At 44.2% G+C, this 13,640-nt stretch overlaps 1 protein-coding gene across 13 annotated transcripts in view; it reads left to right on the top strand.

Moving 5' to 3' along the window:
* Positions 1-13,640, top strand: part of MEF2A (myocyte enhancer factor 2A) — a 235,027-nt gene that overhangs the window by 175,819 nt on the left and 45,568 nt on the right. The window lies entirely within an intron of this gene.

Genomic DNA, 13,640 nt, shown 5'->3' with positions numbered 1-13,640 from the left:
ATAATTGGAGAAACACTGCAAATAGACACAATGCAAAGAAGATCACCGAAATGCCAAGCACTAATGTTACAGAAAAATCTCACATTTGTTATTTTGAAATCTCGCATGTGCACAGGAGACCTTAAGGGCTCTTTCACATCAGACAACGCGAACAGGAGCCGTTCTCCTGCACGCGTTGTCTGCCTGCGGCGTGTCGTCGGGTATCTGCGGTGCGACGCAATCAGCAGCGGTAGCTGGTAATTAAACCCGACGGAAACCGCCGGCTCGCGGGTGCGTTGGAGGAAAAACTGCGCCCGGGTGCGTCGGAACCGCAACGCATCGAAACGCAGCGTCGAGTGTGAAAGGTAAAATGAAAGTCTATGGACTTTCATCTTACCTTGGTTAACGCAAACGGCTTCCGTTTGCGTTAACGCAGAAAGTCTGCCCTAATGTGAAAGAGCCCTAACAAACTGATATATATTAAAATTGTAACAAAGTAGAGCTTGGGCTGTGGCAGAAACAGTGAGAGATGGCCCAGTAAAAATGTCAGATTTCATTTGTACAAAGATCTAAGACAAGTAGCATGAAGAGAATAAAAACAGCCATATTGGACACCACCTACCAGCGCATCTATGGGTATAACCAGCGCCGCAACCAGAGGGTACTCAAGCACTAGATCGAAGGTGGGCGAGGGGTAGTCCTTTAAGTTGCAGAGGGGCCAAACATGGGTTGTGAAGAGTACCTTGTATAATGCCCATAAGATTTTTATGGATTGTGATGGTGATTTTGGGTTTCATTTTTTTATGTCCCTAGTAGCCAGTATGTATTACAGCTGCTACTGAAACACTAGCTCCAATTATTAATACTACAACTAGTTTGTCATGTTTAAGGCCTCTTGCACACTACATGCATTATACATGCATGCACACTACATTCTAAATCACACATTCAACTCAGTAGAAGGTGCACTGAATACAATATCAAAGAAAAGGGGAAACTTACCAGCTTGTAACATCCCATTTTATAAGGTAGTTACAATAGCGTGCTGTGTGTTAGTAACAAATACCCCTTTGAATCTAGCTACTAGACTATCCTTAGTAGATATTAAAATAATGGTCCGTGTATCAAGTCATTCGATAGCTAGCAAAGATCCAGAAACCTCTGTATTCTTACTCCAAAGTACCGGTTGACATGAACAAGTTGGTGAGTAGAGTAAAAAAGTGAACACTAGCTAAGTGTAGACTGTTTAACCACTTCAAAGCTGAGGGGTTTTACCCCTGAAACACCAGTGCGATTTTTACCTTTCAGCGCTCCGTCCATTCCTTTATTTCTGTAATATGATTGGTTATTGGGGACTGGCGTCCTCATAACCAACCATTGGACTGCAGAGCCGGGGTGGGTGTGTGTGTGTGTGCGCGCGCGGGTCGTGGGGGCACGCGTTGTTATAAATGAAGACTGCTTCTGTTTGAAGCAGTCTTCATTCTATTCGCAATCGGCGAGTCTAATTGGATTTAGGAACGCGTGTTCCTAACGTCCAATTAGTCACCTGCTGTGCGGGCTGGCTGGAGTGTGCGCGCGAGTTCCCCGCCCACTCCCAGCCAGTAAACCAACAAGTGCGCCTTTCTCCGTCCCTGGGGGTGAAGCGGTGCGCAGAGGGACGGAGAAATTTAGCACTGGGGGGGGTAAAGTGGTTAATAAGCCCAAAGACAAATAAAAAAACAAAAAAACAAATGAGGTTAAAACTCTCATACAGAGTCCCATATCAGCTGGTACACAGCAGAAAAAAAATGCTCTACTTAAAATCCCAGTTGGGAAGAAAAGATACTTGATTTCATCCCCTGGGGGGCACGACTGTTCAAAACAGGCCGGGTTGGGGTTGAGCAGCATTGATTTTTTTCTTCCTAACTGGAATGTGAGTTTTAACTTTTCTTGGGTTTATACTTTTTACTTGATTTACTTTTGAGCTTATTAAACAGTTTACACTTAGCTATTGCTTACTTATTTAGTCCAATCACCAACTTGTTCATGCCGACTGGTATGCCAGAGTGAGAATACAGAAATATCTAGATCTTCCCTAACCATCCGACGTCCTGATGCATGACCGTAATCTTAACATCTGCTGAGGAGGGTCTAGTTGCTGGATTCAAAGGGGTTTTCGTTGCCAGCATACAGCATGCTATTGAAGGTTGTTATAATGTGGGTTGTTATGAGCTGGTAAACCACCACTTTCTCCTATACTCTATCAACTGTTGACCATTTACTGAGTTCAAGATGTGATTTAATGAGGAGGTTTTTTTTACTAGATCTGTGCTGAATTTACATTGTTTGGTTTGACTTGGGACATATGGGCGTGTTTTTATTTTTTTTTTCATTCAGCAGTGGTCACTTATTTAAACTCTTGCCTGTATTTAATTTGTGCCTGTAGAGAATAAAAGTTGTACTTTACCATTAGACTTTTTTTTCTCAGTAGAGCTTTTTACATTGAGGACTTAGCCAGACTGGCCAAGGGACCAAAATTTGCTACTATAGCTTGTAACTAATGCCTGGCAAGTCGCTGGTGTCCAATAAATAATTACCTTTAATAATAATGGTAATTCCCAAAGGCTTGGTGCTAGAGCTGAGAAAAGTAGTGAACATATTGTGGAATTGGAACGTCAGCTCATCAAGTGTCACAGTGTATGTGTTTGAAAACTGTGCTATGCCTGTTGAGCTGGAAACTGAAACTGCACTATATTATACCAGCTTCTTATTCCTTTTCAAGTTGGGAGTGTTTTAAAATATAAAAGAAAATCTACTTCAGTTATGCACCAGTTGTGTGGCCAAAGTACTTCTCACTAGAATGCTATTGTTTGTCTAAAAATGTGGGCTCTGACTGCAGCTAACACAATCCCAAGGTCTTCCAGGATTATCACCAGAAGCATAGCATCTCCTGGTCAGCACCAGCCTTTTATGTACATGGATTGGATATCTCCTGGGTTACCATTGGCAGTGTACATCACACAGTACAGTTTCAGTGTCCTGTGACAGTCAGTTTCTATTGCCTAACAAGACCAGTGCGGACAGGAAGATAGAAGGTTGTTGTATTTAACCCAGCAAGGACAATGTAGCTCCTCTAGCTGTAATCACAATCTCTGTTTTTAAACGCCCTACAGCAGCAGGGCTTTCCAACACCAGTCCTCGAAGGCCATATCCATGCCAGTGTTTAGGATGGACAGAGAATTGGAGAAATGTGTTACTTGAGAAAGTAAGACAACCATGAGTAAAACATTCTCCTAACAGGCAAATCATGATTGTTTATTGGATTTATATAACACCAACATATTACGCAACGCTGCGCAAATCTCCCAAAGCAAAAAAAAGGAATTTAGGTTAACTCCCCCAAGTTTCTAGCTGCTGGATAGTTTAACCGCTGACCCTTTTTTGATTGGGAGCTGTTGGTTTTGATAGGCCTTCCTACCCATGGCAGAATTACTGGAACCCCTATTTCACATCAATGGGAAAAATAGTTTTAAAGACATTTTAAAGGGAACTTGAAGTGAGGGAAATATAGAGGCTGCCATCTTCCTTTTTTAAGCAATGCCAGTTGCCTGATATCTGTGCTGATGCTCTGTCAGGGCTGTCCATCTCCAGTCCTTGAGGGCCATATCCATGCCAGCGTTTAGGATGTTGTACTTGATGAACCACACCTTTCCTGATTCAGTGCTGTCATTTAATTTGAGCTGTGCCAAAAATGTGTGAGGACCTCGGCTCTCGGGGACTGGAGTTGAACTGAACTACTTAAAGTCACTGGCCCAGGGTGAGCTTGCTAATCAGATGCTTTGACTCCTCTATCTGCCTGTTTGTTGCAGGTGTGTGACTCAAAAATAACTAAAGCCAACATGACAGCCAAGTAACTAGCATTGTTTGAGGAAATGAAGATGGCAGCCTCCATATTCCTCTTGCTTCTGGTTCCCTTTAATCTTTACACTGTGCCACCCGAGTGATCACTGCTAATGTATTATACTGTTTAAGATTGGCTTACTGACATTCAAATCCTTGCACAATCTGGGCCCTGGATACCTGAAGGACTTGTTGCAACTGCATCACACCCCCCACAATCTTAGATCAAAAGGACGCAGCACCATGGTCACCCCCAGAGTCCACCTCAAAACCTTTGGAAACAGAGCCTTTTGTCATGCTGCCCCTACACTTTGGAACTCCCTGCCACACCCAATCAGGACAGCTCCATCCCTGGAAGCATTTAAGTCTAAACTGAATACCTACCTCTTTAGTCTGGCATTCATGAACATCTGACTATCTCCTCTGTAACACAACCCAGCCTGCAACCCTGTATTAATCTGAGACACAACTATGCGCTTTGAGTCCTATGGGAGAAAAGCGCTTTACAAATGTTATTGTATTGTATTGTATTGTATACTCCGTGTGAAAATGACTTCCTTTAACCACCTTAGCGGTATGGACGAGCTCAGCTCGTCCATTACCGCCAGAGGGTGCCGCTCAGGCCCTGCTGGGCCGATTTGGATGAAATAAAAAGCAGCACGCGCAGCCGGCACTTTGCCAGCCGCGTGTGCTGCCTGATCGCCGCCGCTCTGCGGCGATCCGCCGCGAGCAGCGGCGAAAGAGGGTTCCCTCAGCCGCCTGAGCCCTGCGCAGCCGGAACAAATAGTTCCGGCCAGCGCTAAGGGCTGGATCGGAGGCGGCAGACGTCGGCTGACGTCCATGACGTCACTCCGCTCGTCGCCATGGCGACGAGGAAAGCCAAACAAGGAAGGCTGCTCATTGCAGCCTTCCTTGTTACTTATGCTTGCCGGAGGCGATTGGAAGAACGCCTCCGGAGCGCCCTCTAGTGGGCTTTCATGCAGCCAACTTTCAGTTGGCTGCATGAAATAGTTTTTTTTAATTAAAAAAAAACCCTCCCGCAGCCGCCCTGGCGATCTCAATAGAACGCCAGGGTGGTTAATCTTTATGGCCCCCATACCAACGCATGAGAATTCATTAGAAATATTTCCTTTGGTTCACTGTGTATACCGGCCACATTTCTTACCAGGAACGCCATTCTAATTATTTTCATAAACAGATGGGCTTTCCTTACAATCTGCCAACCTGTTGCTGAAATGTTAAGCCTGTTTTTGCCAGTTATTTGTCTTTTTCCTCAGTTTGTTATGTTGCTGTGCTTATTTATGAATATGTTAAATTACATTATTCTTGTTACCGTGCCCAAACTCTCCTCTCATAAGAAGCTGTTTAGTTTTGCCAAGTGAATGTGTAAGCATGTTCAACATTTTCTTTTGATGTTTGAATTGAGTTAAGGTTGCCACTAAGTATACAATTCAGCAAACGATTGTTTACAAGCGATTATTTGTTTGAACAATCGGAAATGATCATTTGGGACCACAAACAGATGATAATCTCCTAACCAATCTGATCAAATTAAATAAATCAATGCAATTTTTGGATCAATCCGTCAATCTGATTGGATTGGTTATATAAACTATAATTTTCGATCATTCATACAAATAATCGTTTGTAAACGAATGTTTGGCAAATTGTTTCCTTAGTGGACACTTTTTAGGAAGAATCGGGTTATCTGTTAGGGTCTTTTCACATGGGCAGCTGACAAGCGTTGATGTCGCTACCTGTCAGCTGCTCTCAGGTGCCTGGTGCCGGTGCTGTACAGGTGGCCCCACCACGGAGTGAGATCTGAGAGCAGCTGTGCTCAGACTCGACATGTTGCATTCCTCTGCAGCTCAGCAACGCCATCGCAGGTCATTGACATGTGTGGTGTTACAACTGCTGTAATTCGGCTGCATTTAATTTACACCTGAATTGCACTGGTGGGCGGCAGACAGGAGGCTGAGCTGCTCTGCAAACGTGCAGTTAAGCTGCCCGTTTAAAAGGGGCCTTAGTTTCTTTGTTTCATTCATGCCCCTGTGCTGGTAGAGACCTAGATGCTGAGAACATCCAATTCCTACTCTATACAAATCACTAGACAGGGTTTTGGCTTGAACGCTAAATATAGGCAGAATATTGTGTTCTGCAGTTTGTGTACCTCTAATTCTAAAAGCTGCTCTTTGTAGCTCTATAAATCATCAATACATATGATGTGAAATACAGGACAGTGTGCAGTTTAACATCTACTGAGCCAAAGTTTTATGGGATGGTAACCGTCATATTAATTTGTAGATACATCTCCATTTAAGTCTTCTTCCATGGAAAAATGTAGTCTGATTTAAAATGGGAGGAAAAACAGGCTGGTCTCATACATCACTTCTGATTGGTGTTTATATGAGTCAATTAATATAAAGTATAAAACATACATTTTAATATTAGTAACTAAAATTATTACACCAGAGGGGCTACAACATACTGTTCATACTGTCCTACAGCCATATAAATACACATAGCAATTTAAAATAAATGTCATATCTTAACACACATAAACAGATTGCCTGATGTATATTTTACAGTTTAAGAACAGTCCTTCAGAGACCAAAGCATAGAAGCCTGAATTGTGCTAGCAACTGGCTTTAAAGGGACTCCGAGCAGTGCAGAAACTATGGAAAGATGCATATCATTTTAAAGCTCTCTTTCTCCTCTTCCCAATGATATATAAACCGCCACCCTACGCCTTTTAGTTTTCGCTATTTTCGCGATTGAAATTGCCGCGGCTGTGATTTCAATCGTTAAAATAGAGAAAACTAAAAGGTGTAGGGCGACGATTTAGGTGTCGTCAGAAAGAGGAGAAAGAAAGCTTTAAAAGGATATGCATCTTTCCATAGTTTCTGCACAGCTCGGAGTCCCTTTAAGGGTATACAAAAAAAGTAGCACTGGGCTTAAATGGCAAATTATGATGAACGCCACAATCTGATCGCCAAGCTGTTCTTCCTTTTTTTTTTTTTTTTTAGTCACTGAGTACTTCCCATTTATGCATTCTGGCCCCATATGCAATTGACTTTTTGTCCTTAGTTTTCTCCTAGGTGATATTTTCAGAATGGTAAGTAAAATTCCTTTTAAACCACCAGCAAGCAAGAAAAAAACTCAAAATAATGTTGACAGTACTTTTTCACCTACTTTTCAATACTTTTTTCCATTGCAGAGTGCTGAAAAGTTATTTTAAATAGAAGATGAAAAATGAACTCCTAGGAGAGCCTCCGGCTCTTATTCAATTCACCGTTTTTCCTAAGATTTCTCCTAGGTGATATTTTTACACCTTATCATTAAAATGTCGTTTTTTAGCCACCAGCATGCAAGAAAATACTCAGAATAGTATCACAGTACTTTTTCACCTACTTTACAGTACTTTTTCAATTGCGAGATGTAGAAAAGTTATTTTAACCACTTCAGGATTCTGCGTACGCATATGTACGCCCCTGAATCCTGAAGCGGTTTCCATTCGAGCGGCCGTTCCATGTCAGTTCACGGAGGGTGTCTCCGTGAACACCCTGCGAGCCTCCGATCGTGGCTCGCAGGGTAAATGTAAACAGGCGGGGAAGATCTTCCCCGCTGTTTACATACATACGGCGCTGCTGCGCAGCAGCGCCGTGACGGAGATCGGCGATCCCCGGCCTCTGATTGGCCGGGGATCGCCGGCATCTGATAGGCTAAAGCCTATCCTATCCGGCGCAGGGCGGCTTTCCGTCCTGCGCCGCACACAGGGGACGGGAGAGGGAGGGAAGGCGGCAGAGGGAGGACTAGCGCTGCGGAGGGGGGCTTTGAGGAGCCCCCCCCCCACTAGGCACAGCAGCGCGGCGGCGATCAGACCCCCCCAGCAGGACATCCCCCTAGTGGGGAAAAAAGGGGGGAAGTCTGATCGCCCTGCACGATTTCTGATCTGTGCTGCGGGCTGAAGAGCCCCCGCAGCACAGATCAGCCAAACCACCCGGTATCCGGAAGTGGTTAAAGGGAATTTGAAGTAAAATAAATATGAGATAATTAATTGTATGTGTAGTACAGCTTAGAAATAGAACATTGGTAGCACAGATATGAGTCTCATATTCAGGCCCGGATTTAGGCCAAGGCCACCTAGGCCCTGGCCTAGGGCACCACAGGAACAAGGGCGCCAAAGCAGCAGGCTAAACTGGTGCAGCATTTGCAAGCTTGGAAATGCTGCAATGCAGGGAGATCAGGCGAGCGCCTGACTTGCTCTCTGTGCGCGTTTGCATTGGGGCAGGCATCTATGGACTTGGGCAGCATTGGAGACAGAAAGGAAGAGGAAGCTTCTGCACTTGGAGACGAGTGGAGAAATGAGTGACACTTTTGGCTGCTGCGGTAAGAAGGCAAGCTGGCTACTTATATTGAAGGGGGGTGGGAAAAGAAGGGATTAAGGGAGTCATCTGGCTACCTATACTGAAGGGAAAGGGGGGAGCGGTCATCTGGTTACCTATACTGAGGGGTCATCAGGCTACCTATACTGGAGGAAAGGGGGAGGGGTCATCTCGCTACCTATATCAAACGGGGGCGGCTGGGGACAGTGGCCTTGGGCGGTAAAGAGTACAAATCCGACCCTGCTCATATTGTTTCCAATACAGGAAAAGTTAAGAAACTTCACTTGTTATCTATGCAAAAGAGCTTCTATGAACCCTTTGACCAATCTTGGTCGGCTACAGTGCTGTTTTCTGAAGCACTTATCTCAACCTGTCTCTCAATGTTTCTTGTTTGTTCAACGTTTTACTGCAGGAAGGTTCAAAGGGTCATTAGCTCTGCTCTGTTTCATAGTTTAAAATACAGACTGTATTTTTTAAACTGAAAATATCAGAGAATTATGCAATGTTATGAAAATAAAACTATATAAATGAAAATAAAAATGACTCTTCTTTGCTACTAATGTTCTATTTATTATCCAGACTACACATAAATTCATTATATCGTAAGGTTTTTTTTTTTTTTTTGCTTTAGTGTCACTTTAAACAGAAGTTGGAAAATTCTCTCCCATGAGAAAACTTAGGAGAAAAAGTGAATTGAATAAGATCCTCTGTCTTTGAATTCTTTGAAAATGGGAAGTGCAGATTGGCTAAACAAATATCTCTAGTTTTTCAAAAATCTGAATTGAATTTATTACATGTGCGGAGGTGACGTGTTCACTTCAATATATGTTTATTATTGCCCTCTTCTTATGCTAGGTACACACGTTGCGATTTCCCGCTCCATCCGCGGGATCGATTGGATCGATTTGATTATTTCCAACATGTTCGATCGGGTTTCGATGGATACAGCCGTCGATTTTGCATATTAAGTATGCAAAATCGACGGCTGTATCCATCGAAACCCGATCGAACATGTTGGAAATAATCGAATCGATCCAATCCATCCCGCGGATCGAGCGGGAAATCGCAACGTGTGTACCCAGCATTAGTCTTCCCCTTTTCTTTTTCTCTAGCTCATCTAGCCCTCTCTTTAGATGAACATAGCTTGGACAAGTATCTTGACTCTCAATATATACCAGTGCTTAGTCTCATGATCATGAATATGAGGAGAGGGCAGCTGACAGACAGAATGGCTTGTAACATGACAATTGCCACATGCCAGTCTTTGTCATGCTAAAGTTATCAGTCATGGGGCAGTTGACATATCTGCTGAACTGTGAAGTCCCGTTGCCAAGGTTTAGGGGCTGCAGTTAATAAAGTGCAGCAGATGCCAGCAATCTGGGAGCCTCATTTTAGTTTTCCCTTCAGCAGACTAACCTAATCTCGCCAGCTATGGAGAAGCATTAAAGGATATATTGAACAGAATAAAGTGCTGTATGGAGGAGTTTATACTGTTAAGCCCCGTCTACACGGGGAGAGGTTGTAGCGATCCGGCGGCTCAATTAGCCGCTGGATCGCCTCTTCCGCGTGCCGCGCGTGCGCCGCATTCGATTCCCCGCTCGTGCCCGCTCGTCCCCGCCGGCGCCGCTTATCTTCCGCTCAATTCCCTGCCATTGTCCCCTCGCGGGGAGCGAGCAGGGAATCGGCGGTGCGGAGATCCGTCCTGTCGGATCTTATCAATCGAGCCGCATCAGCGGCTCGATTGATAAGAAGCATCGCGGCCGCATCTACTAGTGTAGATGCGGCTTAAAGCACACCCGAAGTGAGAGGGATATGGAGGCTGACATATTTATTTCCTCTTAAACAATGCAGATTGCCTGGCTGTCCTGGTGATCCTCTGCCTCTTGTAGCCATAGACCCTGATCCTTTTGTGTATTCCTGGCAGCAGTTAGAAATATGACTGTTACCAACTATGCCCCCAAGCAGCAGATAAGTCAGCCTCCAGCCTGACACTCTCCCTAACAGGCAAACCTTCACTTTCATGTGTGGGGATTCAGTTTATAAAAATGCCAATTTCTGACATGCTCTCTTTAGAAAAATTACGGTAATAAAAAGATTTTTTTTTAGGTGATGGGTACATGATTATACCATATCAACTGTTGTGTGAACTACAATAATCACCAGTACAGACATTGCACATATATTGTTTCTGTCACATTAGAGCTACATCAAAACTGTGGAGGCATTATCTCTATTACTTATTGCAAAGGGATACACATACTTATAAGACGTACATTTCTACCAGAGCAAATGCCGTATAAATGACTTTTCTCCATTGTTCCTGTCATGTACAGTAGGTAGCAAAAGTCTGACAGCTTTTGGACTGGTCCATCTCCTCAATGGGGGGATTCTCAGTGCCTCCTTTAGGCATCTTTTCCACAGGCAGCTGAAGACAGTGAAATCATCGCCTGCCAGCAGCTCCTGTTTACCGTCCAGGCAATTGCTAGGGCTCGGCATTGGCGTTGGACAATCCCCCACCCAATTGCGTTGCATCTGAGCATGGCAGTTGTCATCCTAAGATGCGACATGAGACAGTTTTTGCTTGCAAGCAGCTGTATGTAATTGCAGCTGAAAGCCAAGCCACACAGACAAGCAGTGTAGCCTGGAAAAGAAGCCTTGTTCTTTACAAAAGCAATCCTTTACAAAAGTTCTTTACAAAAGTGCTTTAGAGAAAAAGTCAGAGAATCCCTCATGAGGAGATGGACTAGTCCAAAACATGTACAGTAGGATTTTTACTGCCTACTGAGTGACATTTTAGGCTAGTTTCACACGTACTGCGTTTTGTAGCGTTGTGGTACTCTCCCCTCCCATAAGCATGGGGCTGCGCTATGCATATTACCCTGCCAGCACACTCAGCCGCAGGGTAATATGTATGGGGGATGGTAAGATCGTCCTGCCCCAGACTACTCTGCCGCGTCACACCACACAAGTGGGAAACTAGGAGAAATCTACATATTATATGTACGTGTAAATATGTTTTAAAATTTACAATTTTTTTGGGTGATTAGTGATCCTTTAACCATTAAATGTGTTAAACATATATTTTTAATGTTGCTTGATTGATAAGACTGCAACATCCCCAAATCACTTGGGATCTAGTGTGAAGGACTGTTATGATGATGTACACAATGTATATGTAGGAGATCATGTGTCAGCTTTCTTCCAAGTACAGACATCACAGCTATGAAATTTAAGCTGTGCAATTATTGTGGGTTGCTGCACTTAGCTAAATGGTAAAGTTGATTTTTACAGGAAAATATCCACATGTACTGGCTGGCTACATGCAGCACAGTTGTTGTTTTCTCACAATTAAAGGGAACCCAGGGTGAGAGAAATATGGAGGCTGCCTTATTAATTTCCCTGTAAAAATGCCAGTTGCCTGGCAGCCCTGTTGATCTTCTAATCTAGCGCACAGTGTCTGAGTCAAAACTGTGGAATAAGAATACGGCTAATCCAGTAAAACCTAAGTCAGAGCACCTTATCTGCTGCATACTTGTTCAGGCTAAAAATATTACAGACCCTGGATCAGGAGGACTGCCAGGCAACTGGTATTGCTTAAAGAAAATCTGTAACCAAAAAAAACTCTCCTGGGGGGTACTCACCTCGGGTGGGGGAAGCCTCCGGATCCTATTGAGGCTTCCCCCATCCTCCTCGGTCCCACGGTGGCGGCGAAAATCCTCCCGGAACAGCGGCGATGTAAATAATTACCTTTTGGCTCCAGCGCAGGCGCAGTATCCGCTCCTTCCCACGGAGATAGGCGGAAATAGCTGATCTCCGTCGGGCCGCTCTACTGCGCAGGCGCAAGTCTCCTGCACCTGCGCAGTACAGCGGACCCGACGGAGATCGGCTATTCCCACTTATCTCCATCAGAAGCGCCGTAACAGCGCCCCCGCTGGGGCCTGGAAAGGTAAATATTGAACAGGCTGTCGGGTCTGTCGGGCCACTGTTCGGAGGGCTGCAGCGAGACCCCCGTGGTACAGAGGAGGACGGGGGAAGCCTCATTAGGATCCGGAGGCTTCCCCCACCCGAGGTGAGTACCCCCTAGGGGACGTTTTTATTGTTACAGAGTCTCTTTAAAAGGAAATAAATATGGCAGCCTCCATATCCCTCTCACCTCAGGTTTCTTTTAGGGCTCTTTCACACTAGCTAACATGTGCATGAACCCGATTTCATGCACATGTTTTGATGTACAGCATGGTGTCAGGAAGTTATGGTTTGACGCTAATCAGCTGCGCTAGTTCTAATTCACCCGATGGCAAAAACGATTGCGCTGTACGATTAAAAGCTTTCAGATGCGTTACAACGTCTAATGTGAACGGTAGCATGAAAGTCAATAGACTTTCATGTTACCTTACTTACCGCATCCTAGGTGCGTTCCGTCAAAACGGATGGAACAGCTCCTAGTGTGAAAGAGCCCTTAAAGTTTATTGTGAGGTAAAATGGTAATACGCAAGAATGAACACAATCCCATGCATGCAGCATAGTTGTTGGGCTCCACATCCATACATGCATCTCTGTATGTAACCGAATGAACTTTTGGGTCTTTTCCAGGTATTTGGCATAAAATATTGGGTTGATGTGGAATGTTCATTATAGTATTGAGCTCCTCCTAGCTTCTAGTGCATGTCTGTATTATGTCCTTTTACAGAGCAGAAGCATTTCCTGAAGTTTTCTTGCCAATGCGTTGTGTCAAAAATGTTATTTATAATAATGGAGAGTGTAGTGTGCCTCATTCTGATTTTTAAATGAACATAATTGTCAATTATGATGATATTTTCACTACATTGGTTTTCCTTCGCTTCCTCACACAATTCTATAGTAAAATGAATCTGGGGAATACAATCATAAAGCTCAGTGATGCAAGCTTCATGTCTCTGGTAGCAAGTGTTCCTCTTCCTCTGTTTTCTTGAATAAGTTAGACCAGGCAGCTTAAACCCGCATATTTCCAAAACTGCCACCTGGCAGGGAGATGAGGTATTGCGGTGCACATTAGCCCTGGGCCCCAGTGTTTTGCAACTGGGAGTGTGGGGGGTGTCTACTTCACTGGCAAAGCAGCTTGACATCCTATATAAGATAAACTGCTCAGAAAGCATGATAAGCCAGTAACACCCTTCCATGCATGAGGCACCAGGACATTGGTCGACCATAGCTGTAAACTAATCATCCATTGTCCAATTCAGTGTGATATGTAAAGGAGGAGGCTCCTGAGGTATGCATCTGCTCCACAGACACATATGAACAAAAACCTACACAGGCAAGCAACACATTCATAAAACATCATGAAATGTCTTGTGACAAAACTACAGCAGTTTTATACACTTGGCAGGTGATACAGAATCTCTTTTTTTGTATTGGCGA

The sequence above is a fragment of the Hyperolius riggenbachi genome, chromosome 3, assembly GCF_040937935.1.
Source record: "Hyperolius riggenbachi isolate aHypRig1 chromosome 3, aHypRig1.pri, whole genome shotgun sequence".
NCBI lineage: Eukaryota > Metazoa > Chordata > Amphibia > Anura > Hyperoliidae > Hyperolius > Hyperolius riggenbachi.
The sequence above is the reverse complement of the archived record's forward strand: the minus strand, read 5'-3'. Positions and strand labels throughout refer to the sequence as shown.